This window comes from Neltuma alba, unplaced genomic scaffold (assembly GCF_004799145.2).
Source record: "Neltuma alba isolate B1F8T4 unplaced genomic scaffold, ASM479914v2 tig00010661_pilon, whole genome shotgun sequence".
Taxonomy (NCBI): domain Eukaryota; kingdom Viridiplantae; phylum Streptophyta; class Magnoliopsida; order Fabales; family Fabaceae; genus Neltuma; species Neltuma alba.
The window spans coordinates 183,090-194,744 of record NW_021635506.1 but is presented as its reverse complement, the minus strand read 5'-3'; positions in this window follow the sequence as shown (position 1 = coordinate 194,744).

Genomic DNA, 11,655 nt, shown 5'->3' with positions numbered 1-11,655 from the left:
ATATGATCGAAGCTTCTCTCAGTTATTTCTCACCCCAATCGTTGATTTTAATTTTTCTGGCTTTTTGTCCTTCTCTTTCTCTCTTTGTGAGTACCTTTGTTATGCCATCCTGATCCAGATTCTGGTAGGCTAAACCATATATGAGCATTAACGTTGCGTGTTTCTCCCCTCTTCTATCTATTTTTTCTGACAAGAATAAAGCTCAAGTCTGATTTAAACTCAAAAAGTCTTTCGCAACTCTTTAATTAACATACGCCTCAAAACACTTTGAAGTCAACAATGGATCTTCTGGCAGCTAATCTGCAAAGCGCAAACAAATAGACGGAGACAAGCACGCACGCATATAGAGACAGACGCACACTTTGTTTTGTGTGTGAGAGTAGAGTGTTTTATCGGCTAAACTTGCGGAATGGTCAAGTTGTTGCTTGGTCTATCTGCAACCAAAACACATCAACTTCATTGGCTTATAGTGATCACAACCGGCCAATATCATGATACCACACACACACATATATATGTATGGAGCTTGCTGCTCATCAATATTCATTATATTTGCCAACTCTTCTACAGTTATACTACTTTTGGTCTTTAACATAAAAGTTATATAATTAATTTATGAATATTAAGACAATTAGTTAAGTTAGTTGTTTATAATAAATATACATTCTAGTTTTTTTAAATTATCCTCTTTAGTTATGTGTATTGGAATTATTCTTTAATTGGAAGTCTCCTTAATATATGATCTCAGCAGAAATACTTTGGAGAAAAATTATATACTTGATGGGCAAAATAGATTAAGGATTTTTTTATTTAGAATTAAAATGAACCATTTATCTGGTGCTTATGTTTAGGATTCAAGATAATATATATTGCTTGCAATTTCCCTTCGTATATAAATTATCTTTGCATAGGCCAGTGTTTCTGCTTGTTACATTATTAATTTTAAGATAATAATTAAAAGCATATTACGATTCATCATTTCTTCCAAGTCAAGATGCACATGAAATTATAAATTCTAGCCATGTTCGCTCCTATACACGTAGATAATAATTCCAAAAATAAAGAATTGTTATAAGTCAAGGTTCTGAGTAATGTTTTTGTTCACACACGCAAGGGCTTGACAAATCTCATATTAATAGCGGCCATCACATGGAAGATTAAATAAAGTATGGCAATAAATTGCGGTTCAAGCAAGAGTCAAGACGAATTAGTGATTGAATTTGCCTCCTAATTTCATTCGTGTAACTACCATTTGAAAATTATCGATCTCTCTTGTCCTTAATATGGAAATTAGTTGAAGAATTGTATTTGAAATATAAGATTTTGATTCATTTTGTTTATTCTATTTATAATTTTTTTCTCAAGCTCATTTACCTAATTTATAGACTTATATAATATGTAATTAATGTTGAATGTTATCATTTTAAAGAGATCAAGTGACATCTATTATAACTAACTAATTAATTTAATTTTTTTAATTTATCCAAATTAGTCAACTAACTCTTATATTAAATTCTCTTATCCTTAATATAGGAGTTAGTTAAACAGTTGTGTTTGATCTTAAATATAAGATTTTGAACCGTTTTGTCTATTATGTTTATAATCTCTGCTCAAGCTAATTTGCCTAATTTATAGACTTATATATAATGCAATTAACATTGCATGTTAGGCGACATCTATTATAACTAATTAATAATATAATTTTATTTATCTATCCAAATTAATCAAGTAACTCCTATATTAAAAATCAGAGATATTGTATCCAAAAAAAAAAATCAGAGACAGTATTAACTATTAACAATAGTTGATTTAGACGGTTTCAACTTAAATAAAGTCTTTTTATGCTCAACTGTTGTACATAAATTGAGAATTATTTGAAATGCTTGATTTATTTTTAAAATATAAGGTCATAATTCATTTTGTTTTCAGATTTATAATTTTTTCAAACTATTCCTGTTGTTGCACGCATGGAAGTTTAGTTTCATATGAGAATAATTTTTTCTTTACAAATAACTAATTCAATCTAAATTGGTGACATAATCTTCACATTTATGATCAAATGGAGTACTAACTGATGGCGGCAAAATTTGAGCAGCATGTGTATAATATATGAATGAAAAGGCTTGGTGTAGGCAATGATGAGAAGAATATATATATATATATATATATACTACCTCCGGTCCTAATTATAAGACCCAGTTGACTAATTTGAGGATATTAAGGAAAGAAGTTAAGTTAGTTATTTGTAATAAATAGGTGTTGTCTTTCCTAAAATATCCTTACTAATCAACTATATTGGCTAGAACTATAATGATTAGAAGGACTATCTTAGAAAAAAATGCACAAATATGAGAGACAAAGTGGATTGGGGTCTTATATTTAGGACCAAAATAAAAGTCAAACAGGGTCTTATATTAAGGACCGGAGGTAGTATGATCTAATTTCCTAATAACACAATCATTTGATCAGCTGAAGGCTGAACCAAAAAGGAAAGTGAAGTCAAAGGCATGTGTCTACGTATTTACGTGTTTACCTTTTTGCAGAAGTCAATGTTAAAGTTGAACACTGTTGTTTTTCACCTAAGATCGAGAAGTTCCTTTGTTGTGGGAAATAAAATAAATAAATAAACGTAACATAAACTGGTGAGAGTTTAATCTGATTGAAACAAGTGGCCACTGGCTAGACCCTAGATGGATAGAGAGAGTCCCTTGAAGATGCTTCTAAAAACTGGCTAATGATAGTGTCTTGATTATGATTACAACATCCAGCTTGCCATGATTGTTCAGTTAGGACTTTAATGCAAATCCCTCCAAAAGGCTTCTTAATTAAATGACCACACCTTACTTTGTTCGATTGTAGCCCATCATCTTTTGGTTTTTGTATTTTGGTATCATCTTCTCTTGTTTCTTCTGTTAAATGGTGATGACACGGCACATGGATTAGATTTGAGATTTTTAACGTTTCTTCTTTTAATTTTTTTTCCCCCGTAACGTCTTAGCCTTCCAAATAATTTTTTATCGTTAAAATTATATAAAACGAATGATATTTTGACCGTACAATTTGTAATTTTCTATGAACTTTGAAATAATACTTTAAAATTGTGCAATATTGATTTATTTTCTTTTGTAAAATCATAAAATAAAGAATTAAAATTACTCCGTTTTATCATAATAAGATATCAAAATGCCATCACTAATTTTATATATAATTTAATGATCAAAAGAAGAAAAATCATTTAAGAAGTTGAGAAATTACTAGGGAAATAATTAAATAGAAATATATTAAAGGCCCCAAACACGAACAAAGAAAAAAAAAACTTGAAGACGATTAAGTATGCAATTGTCATCATCCATTGGCTACAGATGTCTATTATCTTCATCATATGATTACAAACTTTATTGGGTTTTGGTTTTTTGGGGTAGGTTTATAAAAGCTAGCTTTGATGGATGTGTGGAGCCTGCGTCGTATAGCAAGGGTTTATCACTTTCTATGAAGGCTTGATTGAAACTTCCATGTCTTTTTATGTTCGCTTTCACATGTCGCCTCTACCGACTTGGATTAACATTAATCATAATTACTAGGACCTTTTTGTCAAACTCACATGTGTCATGTCTTCCTTAACACTATGATTAAGGAAATAATGGCTTTAACTTTCTTCTACTCCCAGTAATTTCCATCAGCCTGCAGCCATCATAATTAGATTCCCCTTACTTAATTACTCTTGCGTTGCAACTAATTAAAATCATATATATGTGTGTGTACTACTTCTGGTCCTTAATATAATATTTAGCTGACTAATTTGAGAAGATTAAGAAAGTTGGTATATTACTTAATTATAGCATATGTTGCATGAACTTTTTAAAATACTTATGTGTATTATTAGATTATATATTAAGTTATAAGTAAGACAAATTAGTTTAGAGAAAAATTATAAATATAAATATTTTAACTTAATTTAGCAGCTTTTTTAATCTCTAAATTAATCAATTAGATCTTATATTAAGAATTGGAGATATTGTGTGCGTGTGAATGATTCAATTAAATTAAAGTAGTTTTGATCCATGCCAACGCAACAGTGAGTATCAAAGATGATCCTTTTTATGATTACTATTTCAACTCTTTTATTACTTATTCCTTGACGTATTGAATATTAAATTAAAGACTTTAACACATTCCTATGTTCACTGTCAAATTTTTCATGCATGTGACGATTAGATCAAACAAATGGAAAAACTTGAGATTATCAACAAACACCACATTAGTTGCTGTCTGCGTCTAACGAATCATTTCAGGAGCCTGTGTTCAAGATAAGCCATATTATTTATAATTTACCTCCATGCATTATTTATACTTTACATTATTTATAATTTACATGTCGTTTCTTACACATTTTCTATTTTTAATTAATAGATATAAATAGGTTGTGTATGTTTTAGAAGAAAAAAGCACAGTTTTCAAAAAAAAAAAAGAGGAACAGTCACAAAATAAGAAAAATGATATAAGGAATTAAAAAATCTGATACAAATTGTGATTTCGTAGTATGTACTGAATGTCTGAATCTTGTCAGGCCTATGTCTTTCAGGAGTTTATTTTTTTTTTTTTTTGTTACAAACGAGGGCTAAGCCCAAACTGAAAACACAAACTAACTCAGGTGGGGATCTAATCCCAGCGACTCTTTCTCTACACAAGCCCTTAGAGCATCAGGGCACTCATCATAAACAGAGGACTTAGATATTCCTTTTTTTGCAAGGAAATCCGCAGCTACATTTCCACTCCTTTGTATGTAGCTCAACTCCACTTTCCATTGTTGCTTCAGTATATCATGTATCTGCATAATCATGATTGTTGCCGTATCCCTTAATTCCTCCTTTGACAGCATATCATACAAACTCTTAGAGTCTGTTTCAAGCACAACATTTTTAAATCCAAAATCCCAAGCCAGTTTCAGACCCTTGTATACCGCCCAAGTCTCAGCTTCCAACACACTGCATTTCCCAATTTGGTACGAGAAACCCACAATCCAGTTCCCATTATGATTTCTAATCAAACCTCCGCACCCTGCATCAGCCGATCTTCTTGCCACTGCTCCGTCCACATTTACCTTAATCCAACCAAGTTTAGGCGGGGACCAAATTTCCTTCTTAGCATATTTCGGTTGGTCTAAAGCCATCACATTATCAGAGCCCATGATATAGCTTCGCCAAGTAAGCTTAATAGCAATTGAGGGATTGGCAGGCCTAACAAAATTTTTATCAAACATAGAATCATTTCTCCACTTCCAGAATTTCCATATAGAGACTCCCCATAACAGATCCCATTCCAAATCAATATCATCAGTCATATTTTCCCTTAGGTTAATACTCATCCATTCACGCAGAGAAGCTGTAAAAAATTTTCCGTGGTGTTTCGGGCTTACCAAACTGATCCAGTGAGATTTTGCATAGCTACAATCTCGTAGGATGTGCAAAATATCCTCATCCTCCGCGTAACAAAACGCACACAAAGGGGAAACTTGATTCCATTTGCTTCTCCAAACGTTTGTTGGTAGTTTCTCATGAAAAGTTCTCCATAAAAACAGTCTAATCCGCTCAGCTCCTCTCCATTTCCATATAATTTTGTAAAGTGGGCTATAAAGCGAAAGAGGGTTTTCCTCTATTAGAAAATAGGCACTTTTAATAGAAAACAAACCTGAGTTTGACGCTTTCCAATAAGCAAAATCATGGCCAGCATTTTCTGAAGGTGGTAACTTACTAACCAATCTCTGCAATACCTCGCTATTTACTAGATTTGCTAGCTTCTGAAGGTCCCACATACCATTTGAGGTCCAATCTGCAACCACACTATTCTCTTCTTCACTGGTGAGAGTTCTTCGACATAGGCCTTTTATGCTTCTATCCGGTAGTAACCACACATCATTGAAAAAATTAATCGACTTCCCATCCCGCAGTACCCATCCTGTACCTTTTTCAACCACTTCTTTTTGTTGGCAAATAAATTTCCACATATTTGAATCTCCTGGCAAAGCAGTAAGTAAATCTTCTTCATTGTGCATCAAATACTTTTTGTTCAAAACCTCAATCCAAAGCCCTTTGCCCCCAACAATTAAGTGCCAAGCTAATTTTGCACCGCAGGCCGCATTTACAGAGGATAATCTTCTAAACCCCAAACCCCCATAAGCTTTAGGGAGAGTAATTTGGTTCCATCCTATAGGGTGATAACCGTGTTTCTCTTGGTTATGTCCCCATATGAAGTTTCGCTGTAATCTTTCAACTTCGGAGCAAACTTTTTTAGGAATTTGTGCAACATGCATCGGATAAAGTGGGATGGTACTCAACACTGATTTTGCAAGGGTGATTCTCCCTGCCGTGGAAAGACAATCAACTTTCCAAGCTGCCAGCTTTGCTTTAACTCTGTCCACTATATATTGGAATTTTTCTGTAGGCTTCTTAGATCTTGTGAGAGGAAATCCCAAATATCTTCCTATTTCAGAAGAGATCTTCATTTGTGTAAGCTGTTGTATCTTCTTCTTCATCTCGACAGAAACTTTAGGAGAGAAAAAAATGGATGACTTTGATCTATTAACTTTTTCCCCAGAGACTCTTGAGAATAGATCCAGACACTGCATCATACATTTAGCTTGAGCTTCAGAAGCCACTCCAAATAAAAGCAAGTCATCTGCAAACATCAAATGGGAGATTGAAGGCCCATTTTTTGTTACTTTAATCGGCTGCCACTTACCATCATTAACAGCATCATTTATAATATGAGATAGTCTATCGATGCACAGAACAAAAAGGAGAGGGGATAAAGGATCTCCTTGCCTTAGTCCTCTCATTGGGGAGAAATATTCAGTTCCCGAGCCATTCCATAAAACATTATATGAGACAGTGGAGATACACTCCATAACCAAGTTAACAAATTTTTGGTCCATACCCGCATCAAAGAGCACTTGCCTGAGGAAGTCCCACCGGATTCTGTCATAAGCTTTCTCAAGGTCTATTTTCATAGCTAGAAAACCCCTCTTCCCTTTTGCCTTCTTCATCACATGTAAAATTTCTTGCCCAACAATTATATTGTCTTGGATCTGCCTTCCTTTAATAAAGCTTGATTGGTTAGGGGAAACAAGCTCATCCATAGCCAGCTTTAATCTTTGGGTAATCACCTTTGTAATACACTTGTAGTGCACAGAGCAAAGAGAGATCGGGCGAAAGTGAGTAATACACTGAGGATTATCCCTTTTTGGGATGAGAGAAATCAGAGTTTTATTTGAGTCTTGCACCGAATTATCACCTCTGAAGAAGCCTTGAACAAAGTCAACCATGGAGGGCCCAACCACATTCCAGTTGTTTTGAAAGAAAATTGGAGGAAAACCATCAAATCCAGGGGCTTTGTAAGGACCCATGGAAAAAATGGCCACTTTAATTTCCTCCATAGTAGGAACATCACTAAGACTCTGTAACATAGAATTCCCAATTCTAGGGAAATTAGACACCGTACATAAATTCCCATCTTCAGGGTCATTTATAGCAAATAACTTCTTAAAATAGCATAATACCATTTTCTTCATATCCTCTTCATTCTCAATCCAATCACCATTCTCATTCTTTAGAGATAGAACTCTGTTCCATTTTCTCCTTCTGTGAGTCTTTAGGTGATAGTATCTAGTATTCCTATCCCCCATCGAGACCCATTTTGATCTGGATTTTTGGAACCATTTAATTTCCTCCAGTTTTAGGATTTCGTCCAACTCTTTTTGTAAGTCAGATTCCAAAGTGCATAAGAAATTCGAAAAGGGGTAAGCGTTAGACTGTTGGATACCATTCAAACGAGCTAGCAGAATCCTCTTCCTTTTTTCGACTAGCCCAAATATATCTCTATTCCAGATTTGAATCAAATTTTTGAATTGGGATAGACTAGTATTTATATCAGAATCATATAACCAGGAAGATTTTAGAAAATCAGAAAACTTCTCATGTTCAAGCCACATGGCCTCGAACCTGAAGGGTCTACACATTCTTGGGTAGTTATGACTAACCTCATGTAAGAACAGTGCTAAAGGATTATGATCGGAGAATTTTAATCGTGGGCATACCTTGATCATATAATCCGGGAACGTCGACATGAAAGTAGAATTCCCCAAAGCACGGTCTAATCTTTCAAATAATCTCATACAGCCTGCCAATTTTGGTCCTTTCCAAGTAAACTTTGGACCCTTGAACCCCAAATCTGAAAGTCGGCAGTCACTAATTCTATCCGAAAACCATTTTAATCTTCGGTTATTTGTGATCCTGCCCCCAATTCTTTCAGAGGCTTCTGCAATATCATTGAAATCCCCACACACGATCCAAGGTTCTGTCATCGTTGAAGATAAAGAAAACAGATCCTCCCATAAAGCTTGCCGTAAATTTGAGTGTGGGATTCCGTAGACCACTGTTAGCTTAAAAGTTGGTTTTCCAGGAAAAGAGCACTGGGCGTGAATAAATTGCCTATTTTCTTTTAACACCGAAACATTTACCTCTTTGCTTTTCCAAGCCATGGCAATTCCACCAGATCTCCCTACACTTGGGACCAAAGAAAGACCGTCAAAACCCATAGATGAAAGGCTTCGAATCTTCAGAGCGCTCTCACACTTTGTTTCTGCTAGAACTAAGATTTTTGGGCTTGATCCATTAAACACTGAGCATAGGTTCGTTGACAGGCTTTTCCCACAAGCCCCTCTGACATTCCAATATAGGATGTAATCCATAAAAAACTATGGCTTTGTTAAGGAAAACCGCGTCCAAACCCAATTAGCACTGGGCCTGAGTCTCAGGAACGACAGTTCCCTCATTCTGGAAAATCTCATCAGTGTTTCTCCCTGGTGGGCTATTATAGTTCGGCCCATCCCCCTGCATCCTGGGCTCACCCTCCCCTTCCATTTCTTCCCCTGGATCATGTGGCAGAAGAGGGTCTTCATTTTGATACTGTGCGTTTTTATCCTCTCCCATTTCCAGATCGTGGATAGGAGAGTTTTTGTTATTCGCCGTCTCATCCGGTGTATCTTCTAATGTTAACATTAGAATCTCGTTTGTCCTCACATGGTTATGAAACATCTCACGAGATCTCTTTTCGCGTTTCCCCTGTGTTTCTCGTTGAATAACTCGCTCAGTATATGAATCGGGGACCACCTCAATTGGAATTCCGTTATTTTTGCTCTGTCTTTTTCGCTGCGCTGCCTTACTCCCTTTTCCATATCGACTTGTAGTGGCAACCGCATTAGCAAATTGTACGTACTCCACCTCCGTATCAGCATGTACTGCTTTTTCCCCTATTTCCTTCATTAAATCAAAATTATTTTCCACCTCAGCAAGGATGCCAAATCGCGTCCCTGTATTCTGTTGCCGGGAAGGTTCACCGGATTTCTCCTTCCCTTTCCTTGGTCGGCGGTGCTTTTGTACTACATGCCAAACTTCTTGATTATAGCCCACATTTGGATTCGCATTCATCTCAGTGTTATTCCTCTGTAAATCAGGTATACCTTGATCGCCATTCTGCTCTGTTCCTCGTGCCCTCAATGGACATTCTTCCTTCCGGTGCCCATATACTCCACATCCAGTGCATAAGTCATGCAGGCCCTCATATTCAATATAGTAATCCTCTCCATCCAATGAGAAACCAGACATGAGTTGCTTTTCCAGATCAACAAGGACACAAATTCTAGCATAATGCCCTCTTAACTGGCAGGAAGTATTCATATCCACTCTAACAGTCTCACCGATTCTATTCCCGATGATTGTTAAAGCCTCCTCATCATAATATTCCAAAGGGAGTCTCGGAAGCCTCACCCAAACTGCAACTTTGTCAATAGAAGCTCTTGCTGGACTAAACTTTGGTTCCCACGGTCTTACAGTTAAGTAATGGTCATAGACCATCCAAGGACCTCCGGTGAGGGCGTTGAAATAGTCATCTCTGTTTGATAGTTTAACTACGAAATGACCGTGCCCAATGTTAATAAGGTTAATGACTCCTTTCTTCGCCCACACAGTTTGCAAACGGGACTCCAGCGCTTTGTACCCAATGCTCCTTCCCAGCAACTTGACTATCACAGCTTTTCTCCAGGCTCTATATAACCTTTTCTTAACTCTGCCAGAGAAATGGAACGTAGGAAAGTTCTTGTGAGGATCTTCCCTTACGCGTACTGGAGGTTCGACCTTCTCATTTTCCAACTCTTGTTGCGATTTTTCAGATAGTGTATCATCAGACATATCATCATCCTTTTCCCCTTTGTCATCTGATTTCTCATCTTGGCTGTTAACCCCCTTCAGCGTATCAGCAAAAGACACACCAGTATTCTGCCTTGGTGTCATTTTCTCCCCTAACCTTGGCCATTCACTTGTATTTGATCCTTCTCTTAGAAGAAAAGGAGCATTCTTTATCTTCTTGGAGCTCCTCAACAAAAGATCATCTTCCTCGGCACTGGGGGGAACGAGCGACGAGTTTTTCGCAGACCGTACTAGCGCCATTTTTTTTTTTCAGGAGTTTATTGATGCTGATTTTGTGAGCTAATTTTTTCTCTGGGCCAAGTGAACCAAGTTAAACGGGCCTCAAATCAGGTATATTCTGTTGAAATAAACCTGAAGCCCATAACTATACCGAAGAAAAAGTTTAATCCCATATCCTTCACTAACTTTTCTCTTAGAGCTCAAATAACCAATAAAAAGAAAAACAAAACAAAACAAGAAGAAGAAGAAAAAATGTCGCCCATTGTTAGTATCAAGCACTTAATTCAACTGATAGGGAAGGAATTGATCTAGCAGAAGGGGTTAATTATTCATAATGTGGTAAACTAATACTTAAATTCCTGCTAAGAGTTATTCACATTCAATGTTCAACAATAAGTCGAACCTGATTGGCTCCAATAGAATAGTATCAGTGCTTATAATAGAAAATTGAACTGATAGGGAGATATATCAACTTAACAAGAGGTTTTGAGTTAAGAGTTATAAAAAAATGCAGTAGAACTTTGCTGGTTTTTTTTTATTGTTCTATTCTTCTCTGATTGATTTGAATTAGTCTAATTGCCGATTGTAATGTCTACAATCCCTTTTCCATTAGAAAAACAAGCGAGAAGGGAAATTGTAATGGAGTGGTTGGACTTTTAATGAGCAACGAGATTATTAACTTTTTTTTTTTTTAATCCCGCACACATACAAACACATAGAGACGGTTTTGATTTCGAGGCAAAAAAAAAATTGACACGGATAATACTACCCCGTCCTTAATATAAGAGTTAGTTTAATTTTAATTTGGTCCTAAATATAAAACCTTAATCCATTTTGTCTATTATATTTGTTCATTTTTTTAAAATAGTTCCTATAATAGTTGGACATGTTAAATGTTCAAATGATAGTTGTAAGCAATGCATATGGTTAGCAATAATATTTCAGAAAAGATGACATATATTTATTAAAAATAATTAACTTAACAAATTTTCTTAATTTACTCAAATTAGTTAACTAACTCTTATATTAAGGACAGAAAGTAGTAATTTGTTATTAAAGAAACTAATCCAAATTGATAGTGGAGTTAATAATTGTTACGCTTACGCCATCCATTATGTTGATAGTTTCTTAAATAATTGGATCAATTCTTTCATTATTTCGCTTATATCATGCA